The following is an 18,573-nucleotide window of genomic DNA, read 5'->3' as shown; positions in this document are numbered from 1 at the left end:
GTGACACATATCAAGATATTGTACATGACTCAGAATTACAAGGTTTCCGCCCTTATCGGACTTTTTTATAATAAACTCGTCATTCTTAGATAACCGATCAAGTGCCTGGAACTCATCTTTAGTCAGATTAGATTCCAGACCATATAGTGATTGAGGGATTTTTTGAAGATCATCCTGTACAAGTTTAAGAAAAATGTCAACACTTGTGCAGCTTTGAACTGGTGGAGACTTTTTACTTGGTCTCTTCAAATTAGTGAAAGGACCATCTCCTCTCCCTCTAGTACTATCCCTAAGAAGATCAGTAAGAGACTGAAAACACTCATAATCTTCCTCCAAGATGCCCAAGGCCCTACATTGTTCCTGGGTGTTGTGCTCAAAGAATAGCTTCCACTTAAGTTTTCTACCAAAAAGTTCCAGGTCCTTTATCCACCCAAAACAATCAAACCGATTTGAAGGGATAAAGCCCAGACCCCTAGAAAGGACCGCATAATCATTATGTGTAAGAGAGATATCAGATAGATTCAATATCCTCCCCTGGCCTGATGCGCTCTCGTATGGGGGTAATAATCCCCCATTCGTCTTTGCTCCAAAAAAGAGGAAGAAGAAGAAACAGGAGGACCAGAGGACCCATGTGGAGGCCCACGATAGCCATACTGACCCTCCCTTCTCTTCCTTGATTTCCTCGGACCAACCCATGGATGTGGATTACGATTGTAATCAGGAGGATTAGCACCAGACCGTTGTCTTTCAGAATCAGACGTGTCCACATCAGAGGAGGACACAGCTGAAGTTTGTCTGCTAGGAGGTTGATAGGCCTTATCGTCCTTAAATTCGGCTAAATCTCTAACACATTGAGAATGCTTCCTCTCCTTAAGGTTGTTTTGAAACCGTTCTATAGAGGTCTGAAGCAACCCCTCCCTTCTAATAAAATCTGGATCACTCTTAAAGCGTAGAATGTTATCAATTCCAGTGTTTAATGTAGTGGTGGACTCCGAAAAAATCTTTTTTTCCTCCTCAAGCAATAAATTCATTAGCCTTAAGGAGGAGGCCACAGATTCCTTACGCCAAAGAATAAGAAAACTATCAGAAGCAGTTCTAGGGGATGGCTGAATATTAATCCTAAGTCCCCTAGGAACAATTTGATGCTTTAGATAGTTTTCTAGCCCCTTAATTTCCCACCAGGAGCGTATATTATTTTTATAGTTGGCCAAAAGATCTTTAAAAGAATCTTTCAGACTGGAACCTTAGCTCCCTGTAGAAAATTCTCCAGTGGAAAAAACCTGACTGGCTTCCTCAGCCCAAGACTCAGTGTTAACAGGTCCTGTTAAAAATCCTGCCATACTTTGGAATAATTGTACCAGTACACTGATTGGACAAACCGTCCCAGGAATATTATTAAGTAGTAATTAGTTCAATTATTCCAATTTTTGAGATTTTTTATTTTGTATAAATCAAAACTACATACCACCAACGTGCAGATATACCCATAAGTACTAGGCCAACGGTCGCATATATAAAAATATACAGACAATATGTACAATAAACATATACAGTTGTCAAAAAAGTGAAGGTTCACAGAAAATGGGAATGGAGTCAGAGCCCAACTTATCCTTGGGACCACACAGACTGATTCAGGCAGCGCCACATAGTATGGAAGAAAGGAAGATTTCAATCCTTATAAGTCCAAGGAGGTATATGGGGGAACTCTCCAGCAATTTCCTTTGCATTAATAAAGGTGAGCCTTCAATTTCATAGATTGGATAATCTCCACCTCAAACAGGTTATCTCCACCTCAACGCGTTTCCCCATACAACACAAACGTATGGTTCATCAGGAGGCTACAAGATAAACACACTAAATCAGCAACCAAGACTTACAATAAGACAGACAGTTTTAAACATAAAGCACCACATGTGGTATGGAGCGCTTGATAAACTATAATAAAGTACTTGCCCAACGAGATATAGTTGTCAGATATGCAGGTTCATGGCGCCATCAGCAGGGATCCATAGTAGACAGACAATGCTGAGGATATAATACCATAGTCCAGGGCGAGGCGTCATGAAGCTGCATATCAGGATGGATTTAAATAGCCAGGAGCAGCTGGGTGTAATCAATCAATTATGCAAAATAAACCACTCAACAGGTGCAGATTGCCTAATGTAGTGCGGGCGTAGTGAATAGACAAAGTCTGATACAAGGCCGTCCCACATCGCCATTAGCATGATAGGGATGCATGTCCCAAGTTTCCTAGGCAACACGCAAACCTATACGGAGGCCCAGCGGCGCCATAGCAGGCCGGTCAGTGCGCACGCCCGGGATCTCCCGGGCAACGCACATAAACATCCGGCAGCCCTGGCAGCACGAACATATCGCGTACGCCCAGGGGGAGGCCCAGCGGCGCCACACGTAACCGGCTAGTGCGCATGCCCGGGAGATCTCCCTGGCAACGCGCATAAACACCTACCGGCCGTGTGACGCCACAACGCCTCCCAGCGCGCATGCACAGACAAATGTCCGGCAGAGCGTATAAACAGAGGGACCCGGCGGCGCCTAGATACATAGACGCACAGGTCCGGGACCCCCAGGCAACGCGCATATAGATCTTGGTGATACGATAACACCACCCCAACACTAATACCACATGCGTGGGACCCCTCATGTCAGAGCACCATCATTAGATAAAGATAAAAATACCCTTCTAGACAAATTCTTGCCATTAGTCATTGCAAAAATAGAAGATATGAATTAATCCTATCGGCCAATCACTGTAATAATATTAAAATCAGACCCTTTAATATATTTATTTCTGGTAGTGGCAATTAATAACCACACATAGTACACCATGTTTACAGACAGGTGCAGTGACAGTTGGAGTCCCCGCTTACAACACTTGGCACAGATATTGAATAAATAGAATTCATAACACATCAGTGTAAATAGTTAACTTTAACTATCACCCATTTCTAATAGAGGAACAAACCCACCCCCGGCTAAGTCCATAAAATTATATATATATATCCAGACATGACATATCCTACCCCCACACACATCACCCTAAGGGAGAGGAGGGGGGGGGGGCACGTCCGGATTTTTACATCTCAGAGCAAGCAATGTACATATATAATAACCATCAATATGGTTTTTTCTCAATACTGAGAAAATCTTCCAAAGTAGGGCATAAGGACTATCAAACAATTTAGGATTCCACAGACACTAAGTAGGAAGGAAACACTACTTCTTTCACATTAAAGCATCACTAAAGAAAGCAAGTTTCTCAAACCCCTTATTCTGGATGAGATCGTGGAATATTGTGGATTGTGTACCATTTTGTGTGGGATAATGTTTGGGCGTGATTCACTGTCCATTCTGTGTTCCTTGTGTGTACATTGTCCCATTTGCAGGTTTAATTCCTCCCCTGCCAGGCTTTTGTTCCTAAGTCGGGGGAGGGGGTGTGAGATCCACCTAAACTCTCTGCTTACCTGAAGAATGAGGCAGTCTGTTTGGAGAACTTCAAGAGTGAAGCAGGGGGATTGAACCTCTGGGAGAAACTGGCTTCTAAGAGAGACCTGGATATTTATCGGTTATCGGACTATATTTGTGTTACTGGACTAATTTTACTTTCTGTTTTGTGGATTATGTTATGGACCATTTGCTTTGCTTGGAATAAATGCTCTTTGGATTGTACCGCCATTTCTCGCTCTGTTGATTGTGTGATATGGGAGAAGGACCCCGTGACACTGGACTTTTCATATTTTCATATTTCATCTCGTGTGCCATAGTTATACCCTCTAGTTTACTGTTACAATTTTTTACTCTAGAGCACCCATTAACAGGTGGTTGAGCCAGATGTTCCCTCCACTTATAATACTAATGCGTTGTCACTGTCAGCCACAAAACATCTACTTCCTCCTCCACAACGACCTCTGCAACCACCACCACCCCATTAACCCCCATATGTACAACAACCAAATTATGCTTCACAACATGTTTCTAGGGAACTTGTAGACATTAATGTTCCAGTCAGTGAAACGCCAACTTTTCAAGGTCAACAATGGTAGCAGTCTTGGCCTCCGGCACCCTAGGCACATGAGTCTCATTATGGTCAAAGTGTAACATACCCTGTTTCGCATCATCCTCCTCCCTCTTCAGCATCCAGTCAACATCAGTCAAATTCTTATTCCTATCTCCCACCACCCCAGCCATTCCAATAGCCTCAGGACCATCTAAATCTTGGCACATTACAACGTTCACCATCCACCTATCTGAATCTTTAACACAGAATATTTGTCTCATTCATGTTTATGTTAATGTAATGGATACATTAACCATATGGCTAAAATATGGTTAGAACATACATTAAATCCATGTTTTGGATATTATTTAAAAGTTTATATTACATCTTCAATAATGCTGTGTTTCTTTCAGAAATATTTAAGCTACAACAATCCAAAAGCCATATTGTGACAACAAAAATAATAAACAAGTGATAACTATGATGAATCTAATAATTAAGGCATAGATAATAAGGATTCGGGCAAGGGAATTTCTCCCTCCGTAGACACAAAATAATTAGTAAACAGTTCACAAATTTCTATGCCTAAAGGTGGACTACCTTCTTGGGCAATCATTGGGTGTTGCTGAGAATGGTCTTGCAGATTCTGGTTTTCCGAAATAACATTTTCCTGTGGATCATGTATACGGTGTGAGGTAGCGTGGTCGGCTATGCAGCAGAAGACACGGGATCCAGGCATTAAGGTTCACAGCACACGGTTTAATGTCCAAACAAAAGTCCACAACAATATACATGTGCCTCTCCAGCAGAGAGCTCATGGAGTTCTGTTCACTCCCTCACACCCGGCACACCTGCCCTTGTTCCTGTTTCCATTTAACCCTTCCTTCAGCCTGTAGGGAAACAGCATTAACCCTGGAGTGGATCTACTTTCTATCATGGAGTGAGCACAACCAGGGCGAGACATACCGGCCATCATAGATAACCCCGGTCACAGTCTCACAACGGGTAAAGTTGTTTAGGATCGCACATGCCTTGATTATGCTGTTCACGTTCCTTTCTCTCAATTGTAATGGAGTGATCAAGACCCTCCCTTTCGCAGTCATAATTCCAAAAGCATATTCCACAGCTCTACGTGCTCGCATTAACCGGTAGTTGCAGACACTTTGACGGTGGTTCAGACCTCATCGTGGATATGGGCAGGGCACTTTACAATAGTGTTGGAAGGCCTCATCCCCTACAACTACAAAAATTGCCGTATGTGTTGTGGTACCTGGTAAGAGCCGTGGGGCAGGACACACAAATCCTTGTTTCAAAGCCGCCGACCCAGTAAGGACAAACTGAAGATGCTAGAGTCTGCAGTTCGTCCATAGACCCCCAATATCCACAACTACAAACCAGTATGTGCTGTCAGCTAAGGACAACAGCACAACAAAAAAATAGTTGCAGTATTGGGTGCCAGTTTAATGGCTTCTTAACGCGGATGTGTTTCCCATCAAGATCACCAATGCTGTTTGGAAACTGACATGTTTCAAGGAATCCTCTGGAAATCCAATAGCAGTCTTCTTGACTTGGCTCAGACAATACTAAGGGTTGGAGCTTACTCCAGACAAGTGAACCTGACAATACCGACTTGCCCAGGAAAACCTCATGTTGTAAGGCAGCGTATTACACACCTGTTGATTGGAACCTAGTTTAGGGAACAAAACAAAAATTAAAGTTTCTTTTTGGATTTTTTTGAATTTTGAATTTAAACAAAAACGAAAGAACAATACCTTAATGTCACCTAAAGACACTTTTCAGCAGAAATGCAACGTCTCATGTTGATGTCCTGGAAGATAAGAAAGGGTCTAATTTCCTCCAACAAAACATCAAAGGTGCAGATGGACATATGGTAGTAGTCCTTATACTTGTACGGATGGCAGCAGAGCTCAGTATAGAGCCTATGAAAGTGGCCTCTAGTGTCACGTTGACTCAATAGAGGATGTAGCCATATTCTGTGCCACCTCCTCGGATCCCCATATACTGTGTATTGTTCACTAAACTGCCTAGACAAAACCCAGTGCAGTAATATATGTTCAGTGGTATTGAACGTAACAGGTGAAGTCATGTTTTTCAAATCAAAAACAAGAATTGTACAAAAAAGAGCAAAGGGGATCCAAGAATAATTTTATGGATATGCTATCACTATGTAACATGGCAAGAGATGCTTTTATAGGGTTACCCTAAACTACAGTTGCATGATTTTAATCCTATTCAATTGAAAACGCATGTTGAAAAACACATGTGACACATATATCACACGGATGTCACACAGAGCGCAAGTGAGGCGAAAATTATTAACTCGCATAGCACTCGCAGTACACACGGACGGCCACACGGACTCCACTCGTCCGAGTCGCCAGCACGAGAATGGGACTGTTGTTTCATACATTCATGTGACTCCAGCCTAAATGGGATGTTGGTTATACTGGGTTAATTACGATTTATTATTAAGTCTCTAATTTTTCATACTACTTTGCAGTATTTCTGTAGCATTAATAAAAGAAATAAAAACTCCATTTAAATCAAACATAAAAACATAAATATTCTATTTTTCACTGTGTAAACAAATCTGCTAAATTATGCTAATTGCCATCCTCTTCTACTGTACATCATCATCTTTTAGCTTTAGAAAATGAATCCTTTTATTATCCATAAACCATCTGCCTCTGATTATTTAGAATTGCCATTTTTTTCACTCCCTCATAAATCCTTATAATTCATCAGATTTATTATTAATTCCACAGTTTTTCTGCATGTGAAGCCTGATATCTATTTTTACTAAAGCTCTGCTGATAAACAACTGCAGATTGTGAGGCTGGATGTTGTTGTGACATAGTCATTTTTAGAGCTATTGGCAGGTATTTTTGGAGACCCAAAGAGTTTTAATTAAATATTCAAGTCTACGACAAATAAATTTAAAATATCACAACAGCATTCCCATGCCAAATAACAAATAATGTAGAAATATGAGCAGTAGTGCTAGCCACAGAGCAACATTGAAATGTTAAGGCCATAGAATGGTGTGCAAATCAATATTTAATTTATGAAATCATCTCTTTCCTAAAGGAAAATAATAAGCATAATAAAATTAAGTTTTGTAAGCAGCAGAGTAGGAACGATAGAAGCATTGCTATCTAGCTAAAGTTAGCTTGGGCTTCTAAGCACATTTAGTTAATAGTGTCAAGCCTGCCAGTATTTCAACAAGGAAATCAAAATGCAACAATCATTAAAGAGTTTTTTGGATTTTTTCTATTTTTTTTCAATGGGCCTAAATCTAATGTTGCGCCCAGGAATATGGGCTACTTGGTCCTGGCCCTGGGCCCTTTTTGTAATGTTTTTACAGGGGATTAAATTAGTGTTCATACGTGATGCCACTTGCAGTGTTGTGGCTATATAGAGATGGAGCCACCGCTGCAGAATGTCACTACTGGGGCTGGTATTAATTGCAGCCAGGATAGTAGGCCCTTCGGAAGCAGGGACGAGCCCCAGAGGATGGATGATGTGACAGGCGTCGGAAGAAGGTAGTCCACACAGAGGTTTAGTCCAACTGCTCTTTTACTCACTGCTTGCTGGTGGTAACAGGTTACCCGAGGCCGGCTGGTTTCACCACCAGGTGCTCTTTGTCCCAGTGCCAGTGTGACGCCCTGGACTAGCCAGGTAGTCACAAACATAACATCACACACACACCCTTCCCTGGATAGTTTACATCAGTCAAACAAAACCCTTGTTGCCTCCCTTCAGGGTCTGATGTCCACACCAGGTGGAACGGAGCCAAGCAGTTGGCCCCACCCACCGAGGAGTTCACAGGCGGGAAAAGTGACAGATTTGTTGGAGAGTTGAGAGTTAGAGGACAGAAACTGTTAGTGTCTGGGTAGGAGCCCAGGCACTGTCAGCAAGGTCGGCAGACGGTGGTGGTCGTCTGCAGGAGGTGGTGCAAGTCAGCAAAACCGTAGGACCGGGGACGGGCGGTGGCCTGCCGGTACCGAGGCGGGGAGCAGATTTGCATCAAGCACAAAGACAGGGCCATCGGACCCCGACTAGGCTTGGAGCCGCCAACAACGGTCAAATCTGAGAGTGACCGGAACCCCAGGGGTTTCCTAACACCCAAGACCCGACAGAAGGCAACAGTCCACACCGTGAGGATACACAGCCACCGCCATAGGCTAGAGATCCAAGAGCCAGTGCCTGCAGGCAAAACGGGCTCCTTCGGTACATACACGCCGGGGAGCGGATGTTGGGAAACCATCGGAGTCAATACATTCTACACAGGTGCAGGGAAAGACAGCCACCATCAACCTGTCCGGAGAGAGCAAAGACACTGCAGCCGGCTGCGGGACCCGTCCATCCAGCCGTTTGGTTTACCAGAGACTCTGTGAATTTGTGCCTGAGTGAGTACCACAGTGCCATCCGGCACCGCGCCGTGCTACCCCTGCAACCCTGCACCCCAGCCATCCTGCCTCCCCGTATCCCCACCAGGTCCCGGGATCACTAACCCCTACCCACGGAGGGGACAACATCCTAGCTACTCCCTACCATCACTCCCGGGATCCCCGTCACCAGCAGCGGTGGTGCCCCTTTATCACCACGACCCGTGGGTGGCATCACGAACTATCTCCCAAAACAAACCACCCCCTTTTCACTCGGCGAGGAGTGCTGCTCGAGTCCCCGGGTCCGGCCCACCGCTTGAGCCACCGAGCAGATGCAGCAGCCATGGACCCGAGCGTAGCGATCGCGGCCCCTCCGCCCGCGACACCAGTGTAGTAATTTGGTACCTTCTTCCCCGGCACCTGTCTCTGGTAAATGGGTCCCCGTGGCGTAGGGCAACTGGGGGTCCCCGTCCAGTGGTTTGTCCACTTCTGTCCGCCTGACAGTAGTGTGAACCCTGTAGGGTTGGAGTCTCTGGTCCTGTCCCCGGTTCTCCCTTTGCTACTGAGTCTTCGGATTTTTAGGGTCAGCGAGGTCCTTGATGGTCCTCTCGCTGTGCAGGTCTTAACAGGTCGGCTTGAAGCTCTTTCCTGTCCTAGGGTCCTGTACCGCATCAGTGAGTAGTTTCGGGAATACTCCACCGTATTCCACCGGCAACTACTCTCCTGGGTCCCAGGTAGAGATGAGCCACCCACCTAGTGTTCGAGTTCGGATCATCAATGCCAATTTTTTTTAATTATTTATTTATTTATTTTACTGCACGGTATAGACCCGCCCACCGGCGGCTGTGATTGGTTGAAGTGAGACAGCTGTCACTCAGCATGGGGGAGTGTCTGACTGCAACCAATCATGTGCGCCGGTGGGCAGGGAAAGCAGGGAATACGAGATTGAATAATGAGCGGCAGCCATTTTCAAAAGAGGAAAAGCCGCTGGAGCTTTGTGACAGCCGTGCAGCTGATCGATGAGTAGGAAATAGAGAGGGAATGTGCTGGGGACACAGGACACATGCAAATACGCAACGTGCGCTCATAGCCTTACAGTGAAAAGCAACGCTTTTGGTGATCAAACCGCTATCGAACGTTAACTCGAACTGTTGAACGTGAAGCAAATCGTTCAAGTTCGTCGAACGACTCGAACATTGCCCAAAACAACTCGAATTTGAAATTGGCGGATGGTTCGATTCGAACACCGCTCAGCTCTAGTCCCAGGATACTGTTAACCCCATGTCAGAATGTCTTCTTACGTCCACCTTCACTCCTCCCTACTCTCTTACTCTGACTATTCTCACTGTCCACAGTCTGCCCCTCCCACCTGGTCAACTAGTGGACTGGACTGGCTCCACCTCTAGGTGGTCATCCATTGGTCTGACCCTAGCTTTGCACCATTGTATGGGGGATTGTAAACTGGGATTACCTGGGGTTTTTGTGTGTTACTGGCACTGGTCCCGGGGCTCTAGGGGGTAGGCCCTGCATCCTTGTGGGGATGCAGAACCTTGTAGCACCCTGATGGCTTCAGGGGAGCAACACTAACAGTGAGGTAGTTGCTAACTACCTAGAGGACTATGAACTGTATAATGAAGTGTTCACTGACTGCTGTCTGCAGGGCATCAGGCTCAGAATTACACCCTCCTTTTACCTCCCTTAAGACTGGGACAGGAGTTGAGGGGTTAATTAAGAACAGTTCAATACCCATTCCATTAAATGGGGGTGCCTGGCTCTGGCCCTTCCTATAGTGCTTATGCAGGCCAGTGGCTATGTCGTCCACTCTCCTTATATGGTCTGTGGGACCTGTCTGGATTCCCCCACCCTTCCTTCTCCTGATGGTATCTTCCCTGTTGTTATAAAGCTTGGAGCGGGGGGAGGGTCGGCCTTTTTTACAGCATCTGCTGATAAGCGTCCCTCCCTCAATTAAATGGTATTTTCCTTTTGGTGTCTGATATGTTTTTTTCTTATTACAGAGTTGATGCTCAAGTCACAGCTGGCGGTAAATTCAATCAATGTTAATGAGACCGAGAGCGAACGTGAGAGTCTGGAGGGCTACACCGTTTCAGAGTTAAAAAAAGGGTAAAATAATTGGTTCAATTGAGAAGTTGAAGTTTTGAAAAAGACATTTTAATAAAGAGAAGTGAAAGGAAATATAATAAATAAAGCTCTGGCCAACCCCATTCACTAAAGAGAAAGGTGTGTGTGCCTTCTTTGTGTCAGTCAGGATTAGAGTTGAGCGCGGTTCGCGGTTCGAGGTTCTCCAGTTCGCGGCTCGAGTGATTTTGGGGGCTGTTCTAGATCGAACTAGAACTCGAGCTTTTTGCTAAAGCTCGATAGTTCTAGATACGTTCGAGAACGGTTCTAGCAGCAAAAAGCAGGGCTTTTTACAGCTACAGTGTGCAGGCGCCATCGCTGGCAGCCTGCCAGAAGCTTTTAACCAAGATAAACATCGCGTATCCAAGCAAAACGCTTTGGTTAGTAACCCGATGTTTATCCTAGTTACGTGCAGGAAGCCCACACTTCCCCGCTCAGCTCACTCCGCCCCCTCCTGCACGCGGCATGTACACACACTCTGCACACACACTCTGCACACATGGTCCCGCTCGGCTTACCTGCGGTGATGAAGTCCCGCCATCCCGACCTCAGCGCTGTCACTGTCCTCCATGGCCGCCGCTTGTCACATCACCTTCTCTCGCTTCCGACCCGAGACTGACTAGCGGTGACATCACGGGCCTCTCGCGATACTTGGCTGTGAAGGCAGCGGTCATTGAACTCAGTGACAGGTGCTGTCAGCAGTGCAGGAGATCAGCGCAGGTAATGTACCTCGCTGACAGCAGCACTTGTCATCCCCTGCAGTGACCTGGGCTGACCTATTGATGTTAGCTCAGGTCACTGCACTGCTCTCCCAGCCAATGGGGAACATCCTGCTCTTCATTGACTGGGACAGTGTGGATCGTCATGGCAACCCCTTGGATTACACCAGACCTGGATTTGTTTTTCTTTCTAATAAATTGGTTAAAGAGGGAATGTTTTGGGGAGTGTTTTTTCAAATAAAAATGTGTTTGTCGTCTATTTTTTTTTATTACTGACTGGGTTGGTGATGTCGGGTATCTGATAGACGCCTGACCTCACCAACCCCAGGGCTTGATGCCAGGTGACATTAAACATCTGGTATTAACCCCATATATTACCCCATTTGCCACCGCACCAGGGCGCGGGATGAGCTGGGGCGAAGCACCAGGATTGGCGCATCTAATGGATGCGCCACTTCTGGGGCGGCTGCGGCCTGCTATTTTTAGGCTGGGGAGAGTCCAATAACCATGGACCTCCCTAGTCTGAGAATATCAGACCCCAGCTGTCTGCTTTACCTTGGCTGGTGATCCAATTTTGGGGGGACCCCTACGTGTTTTTTTTTTTAAATTATTTATTTAATTTAAAATAACAGCGTGGGGTGCCCTCAGTTTTGGATTACCAGCCAAGGTGAGGTTGCCAGCTGTGGTCTGCAGGCTGCAGCCGTCTGCTTTACCCTAGCTGGCTACAAAACTAGGGGGAACCCTACATCATTTTTTTTTCATTTTTTTGGCTAAATACAAAGCTAAGCACCCCTTAGTGCCACATGAAAGGCACCAAAGGGTGCAAAATTACAAAATGCAGGAGAGTGGGACATTATGTGTCTTTCTGCCATTATAATGACAGAAAAGACTGATATGAAGTGCACAAGCACAAGAAAATCACCAGAGCGCTCTACGCTGTGAAAATCAGTAGAAAATGGCACTGGAGTGAACATGTGACCGCCTCATGTAGGATGAAGCTATGGATCCTGGGTAAATTTATGCATTTACCCTCCTTCAGTTTTTTTGCAGTACACAAAAAAAACGGAAGGCACACGGATGACAAACACATGACATACGGACCGTCTAAGGAACGGAAACGGATGCCACACGGATGCACCCGTGAAAAAAAACGGACCGTTTTTTGCAGACCGCAAAAATACATCAGTCGTGTTAATGTAGCCTTATTCTGATCTGCCGTTTATAAACAGCAGGCAGAAATAAGTGAATAGCACCCCCCGGCGTCAGAAAATCTCCGGGGTTTCAGGGCTAGCTGAGACCCTGGAGATCATGATTCAGGACGGTTTTTCCGGTCCCCGCTCACGTGATCACAGGTATACACCGTACACCGATGATCACGTTACAGTAAATGACAGCGCCGGTAAAAAATTATTTATCTCCCATCTGGCATAAACAAACACTTCTCCACTTCTTCTCCACTTCTTCTCCACTTCTCCACTTTTTCTCCACCTTTTCTCCACTGTTTCTCCATTTTTTCTCCACTTTTTCTACATTTTTTCTCCACTTTTTCTCCACTTTTTCTACATTTTTTCTCCACTTTTTCTCCACTTTTTCTCCACTGTTTCTCCATTTTTTCTCCACTTTTTCTCCACTTTTTCTCCACTTTTTCTACATTTTTTCTCCACTTTTTCTCCACTTTTTCTCCACTTTTTCTCCATTTTTTCTCCACCTTTTCTCCACTTCTCCATTTTTTCTCCACTTTTTCTCCACTTTTTCTCCTTTTTTTCTCCGTTCATTTTCTATGGTCGGTCTACCCATTAGCTCTGCCATGCATAGTGTAGCTCTACACTTACTGCACATGTTACTTTATGATTGACATCTCTTTCGTACCAGAGCTGTCTAAGCCTACTCTGACCCCATATTAGTCATTACTATATTGTCCTTGTACTGTATTATGACATTTGTATCATGTGTTTCATTTCTTGCTGTGTTGCAATTTTTTTGCTCCATCCCAATTGTACCTCTACATTGTTCGAGTTTATGTTATTGTTCTATCACTCTTATGTGATACTGATTATTGTCATTTTTCATGATTACTGCAGATAAGTCCAATCTGACGAAGGCTCAGGCCGAAACGTCATTTGTAACTTGTTTTGGACAAAAACATATGTGCTTATGAAAAAAAATTTTTTTTCTTAATACGGACCAATAAAGAGTGATTTTGCATTACTATCCGTTGTGACTTACTGACTTAGTCTGGGAGATTTAGAGTGCCGAGGTTACTCACTAATTTTATCTATTATTACCTCTGAGCACCTATATACCAGTGAGCAGAGCTTCCTCTACAGTAGTTCTCCTGATTAGGCATGCCCTTACCTCATGAGCAGGGCATTGCAGCTTTGGTAGCAACCATTACGACATGGACTCTGCTGCTGTGGACCCGGGGAGAGTGAGTGCAGATTCATTGCACCCACACTCCTCACATGAAGGGTCCGCACTCCTAGAAAATGGGGGATACGTTCCCTGAGTGTCTCCCCCCCATATTCTAGACGGTCCAGAGTCGTTGTGGAACCCCTTTATTTTTTTTCTTACAATAAATTGGTGAAAGAGGAAATGTTTTGGGGACTGTTTTTTCAAATAAATTTCTTTTGTCGATTTTTTTTTTTGTTAGTACTGACAGTTTATGATGTTGGGTATCTAATAGATGCCATGACATCACAAACTGCTGGGCTTGATCTCAGGTGACTTTACAGCTAGTATCAACCCGATTTATTACCCCGTTTGCCACTGCACCAGGGCACGGGATGAGCTGGGGTGAAGCGCCAGGATTGGCGCATCTAGTGGATGCGCCACGTCTGGGGTGCCTGCGGCCTGCTATTTTTAGGCTGTGAAGGCCCAATAACTATGGACCTTCCCACCCTGAGAATACCAGACCACAGCTGTCCGCTTTACCTTGGCTGGTGATCCAATTTGGGGGGACCCTACTTTTATTGTGTAATTATTAATATTTATAAAATAATTATAAAAAAGAGCCTGAGGGGGCCTCCACATTGGATCCCCAACCACGGTAAAGCTGCCAGCTGTGGTTTTCAGGCTACAGCCGTCTGCTTTACCCTAGCTGGCTATCAAAAATGGGGGGACCCAACGTCATTTTTTTTTTTAACTATTTTTTAAATAGAAAAAATTAATGGGCTTCCCTGTATTTTGATTGCCAACCAAGGTAACGGCAGGCAGATGGGGTTGGCAACCCATAGCTGTCTGCTTTATCTGCGCTGAGAATCAAAAATACCGCGGAGCGCTACGTCATTTTTTTAAAGATTTATTTTTACAGCACTGTGATGTCCAGCAATCAAAATACAGGGAAGCCCATTTTGTTTTTAGTTATTTAAATAAATAATTAAAAAAAATATATATGGGTTCCCGCTGCATTTTTTGTATTGCTAGCTAAGGGTAATCCAAGCAGCTACTGGCTGCTAACCCCCAGTGCTTGGTGTTACCTTCACTGGCAATGGAAAATCCAGGGAAGCATTTTTTATTTTTTGTGCCAAAAAACTACAAAAAAAGGACGTGAGCTTCGCCATATTTTTGTATGCTAGCCAGGTATAGCAGGCAGGTGCTGGAAGAGTTGGATACAGCTCCAGAAGATGGCGCTTCTATGAAAATGCCATTTTCTGAGGCAGCTGCCGTCTGCAATTCGCAGCAGTGGGGCCCACAAAGCTCAGGCCAACCTGTGCTGCGGATTCCAATCCCCAGCTGCCTAGTTGTACCTGGCTGGACACAAAAATGGGGCGAAGCCTACGTCATTTGTTTTCTAATTTTTTCATGAAATTCATGAAATAATAAAAAAAGGGCTTCCCTTTATTTTTGGTTCCGAGCCGGGTACAAATAGGCAACTGGGGGTTGGGGGCAGCCGTACCTGCCTGCTGTACCTGGCTAGCATACAAAAATATGGCGAAGCCCACATAATTTTTTCAGGGGGCAAAAAACTTCTGCATACAGTCCTGGATGGAGTATGCTGAGCCTTGTAGTTCTGCAGCTGCTGTCTGTCTGTATGGAGAAGAGCAGACAGCATCTGCAGAACTACAAGGCTCAGCATACTCCATCCAGGACTGTATGCAGAAGTTTTTGCCCACCAAAAAAATGACGTGGGCTTCGCCATATTTTTGTATGCTAGCCAGGTACAGCAGGCAGCCATGGGCTGCCTCCAACCCCCAGTTGCCTATTTGTACCCGGCTGGGAACCAAAAATATAGGGAAGCCAGTTTTTTTTAATTATTTCACTTATTTCATGAAATAATTAAAAAACAAATGACGTGGGCTTCGCCCCATTTTTGTGTCCAGCCGGGTACAACTAGGCAGCTGGGGATTGGAATCCGCAGCACAGGTTAGCCCGAGGTTTCTGGGCGCCTCTGCTGCGAATTGCAGTCCACAGCCGCCCCAGAACATGGCGCTTTCATAGAAGCGCCATCATCTGGCGCTGTATCCAACTCTTCCAACAGCCCTGGAGCTGGGTGGCTTGTTGGGTAATCATGAGTTAATACTGGCTTTGTTTTACTAGCCAGTATTAAGCCAGAGATTCTTAATGTCAGGCACGTTTGACCCGGCCATTAAGAATCTCCAATAAAGGGTTAAAAAAAAGACACCACACAGAGAAAAAATACTTTAATAGAAATAAATACACAGACACATTAGAGACTCCATCTTGATTACCCCCTGTCAGCCCTCCACGATCCATGGTCTTCTGCCTTTCTCGTTCAACAAATGCAGCTCTGCTCCATCACTGCTGCATGGGGGAAGACGCTGCTTCCCGTGGAGCATTCACTCCGTGAAAGCTGCACGAGAAGCAGCATGCAGCCTTCACTCCGTGAGTGATCAGTGCTGCTAGCGGTAACAGCGGTAACGCTGACAGACGCGTTACCATAGCAACGGTGCTCCCGGAGCCGCAGTTAGCGGGGACGTCACCGCTAACTGCGTTGCTATGGCAACGGTGATCTCCGTTAATGACCGGCTGTGTCAGCCAGTCCCTAACGGAATGGGGAGTCGACCGTGTGCTAGAGCATGTCGCCGGTACACGGCGATACACAAATGTGCACCGTGTACCGGAGAGATGCACTCGCAGGTCCTACATGACGCGTCATAGTCATGTGACCAGTCTGTAGCCAATGAGATAATAACCACGTGACTGGTCACATGGCTATTTTGACGTCACGATAGGTCCTGCATCTCTTCTGGCAGTGCCGGTCACCGGGAGGATTCAGCAATCATCGGATGGAATAGCGGCAGGAGATAAAGTGCAGGAGGGATCGTGGGGACCGGTAAGTGTTATGGCAATGTTTATTAACTGTATGTGTACATTTTGTGAGACTCATGTGGGATTAGTGGATGAGGGCAGGTATATCTCACCCCGGTATCGGTCCTATGTGACTTAGCCTGGCCAGGATCACCTGGCTACTAATGGATTAATGGGAGGTGAAGGACGGAGGTAAAAGGAATCTGGGAAGTTGGGGGAGGGTCTCCATCTGGGAACACAGTAAGCCTGTCTGTGTAGGAGACACTTGTGAGGAGCAGTGCCTGATGTTTGTATGGTTTAGCTGGAAGGGAGAAGCCCTCCAGTTGGTAGTTAGGATAACACTGTGTATAGTTAGTGCCGGACAGGCAAGGATTTATTTTGTTGGTGTTTTTTTTTCTTTTTGTTTATGCTTCACTGCAATAAACCTGACCAAGCGTCAGTTACACCTTGAATTCGGCTGTCTGCCTGAGGTGAATACGTGCCCTTTGAACCCAGCAAAGGCGATCCCGGAGCGTGTTATCACATTGTGGTGGAGAACGCGGGCAGCACGTTACAGCGCATCATAATGGATGACGTGGTGAAAGCGCTGGTACAATCCGCAGCTGTGCAGCAAGAGGCTAATCGCTTGATGTCGGCACAGTTGAAGGAACTGGTGGAATCGACGGTTAAAGACCGCCAACTTTTGCAGCAGGTGGCGCAGCGTCTGGCGACCGTACCGGAGAGTAATGCGGAGGCTGACCAGAGGGTGATTCATGTGAGTCGGTGCTGGCAGAAATTAACCACAGAGGACGATGTGGAAGCTTACCTGACCACGTTTGAACGGACGGCGGAGCGGGAAAAGTGGCCAAAGGAGCGATGGGCCGACTTGCTTGCACCGTTTCTGGCAGGTGAGGCACAAAAAGCCTACTTTGATCTTGAGTCTGAAGCAGCGCATGACTTTGATAAACTAAAAGCCGAGATCCTTGCCCGGCTGGGAGTGACGACGGCCGTGCGAGCACAGAGAGTTCATCAATGGACTTATCAGCCCGATAAACCACCGCGGTCACAGATGTTTGACCTCATTCACTTGACCAAGATATGGCTACAGCCCGAGGTTCTGACGGCGCCAGAGATGGTACAAAGAATCGTTCTTGATAAATACCTAAGAGCTCTACCGCCATCTCTGAAGAGGTGGGTAAGCCATGGAAACCCCACGACAGCGGATCAGCTAGTGGATCTAGTGGAGCGTTATTCCTTGGCAGAAGGACTTATGGACGATGCTACACATCCTCGCTCTTCCCCTTCTCGACGAGGATCTGGTAAGACTGTTCCAGGGTCATGGGGAGGAGGAAAATATCCTAAGGCAGTGGAGGAGGAAAACAGGACTGCTGGCCCTGTGAGGGCTAAGGTGCCAAACTATGGTCTTAGCAAGGGGCCCGTGAGGTGTTTCCGCTGCCAGGAGGCGGGCCACATTGCTGCAAACTGTCCAGTAACTGCAGAACCGATGCAGTGTGATGTCACGGACTTTGAAAAACGCAGGGCTATGGTTGCACGGGTAGTGTGTGTTGCTGCATGTCAAGGCGATATGAAAAAACACCTGTGTGAAGTGTCCATTGATGGCAATACTGTTGTTGCACTATTAGACTCGGGAAGTGTGGTGACTCTGGTAAAGGCCAGTCTGGTGGCAGTCCCGATGGGACCGTCAGATAAATTTTCTGTGACATGTGTGCATGGAGACACCTGCACGTACCTCACAACGGTCTCCTGCATTACTACGCCCTATGGGTCTGTGCATCATAAGGTGGGACTAGTACCAGCACTATTGCATGATATCATTTTGGGCAGGGATTTTCCCCACTTCTGGCAGTTGTGGGAGAACCAATTAGTACCCCAGGGTAGCCGCACGGATGATCCTTCTCCCACACCTTGTGTGGGCCCGGAGCCACTAGAGGATGCCCCACAAGAGGGTTCAGAGGAGGAATCCGCTGAAAACAACCCCCAGTTCCCCTTTTCAGTTCTGGCGGGTGATTCCGATGAACCCGGGGCA

The sequence above is a fragment of the Anomaloglossus baeobatrachus genome, chromosome 3, assembly GCF_048569485.1.
Source record: "Anomaloglossus baeobatrachus isolate aAnoBae1 chromosome 3, aAnoBae1.hap1, whole genome shotgun sequence".
NCBI lineage: Eukaryota > Metazoa > Chordata > Amphibia > Anura > Aromobatidae > Anomaloglossus > Anomaloglossus baeobatrachus.
The sequence above is the reverse complement of the archived record's forward strand: the minus strand, read 5'-3'. Positions refer to the sequence as shown.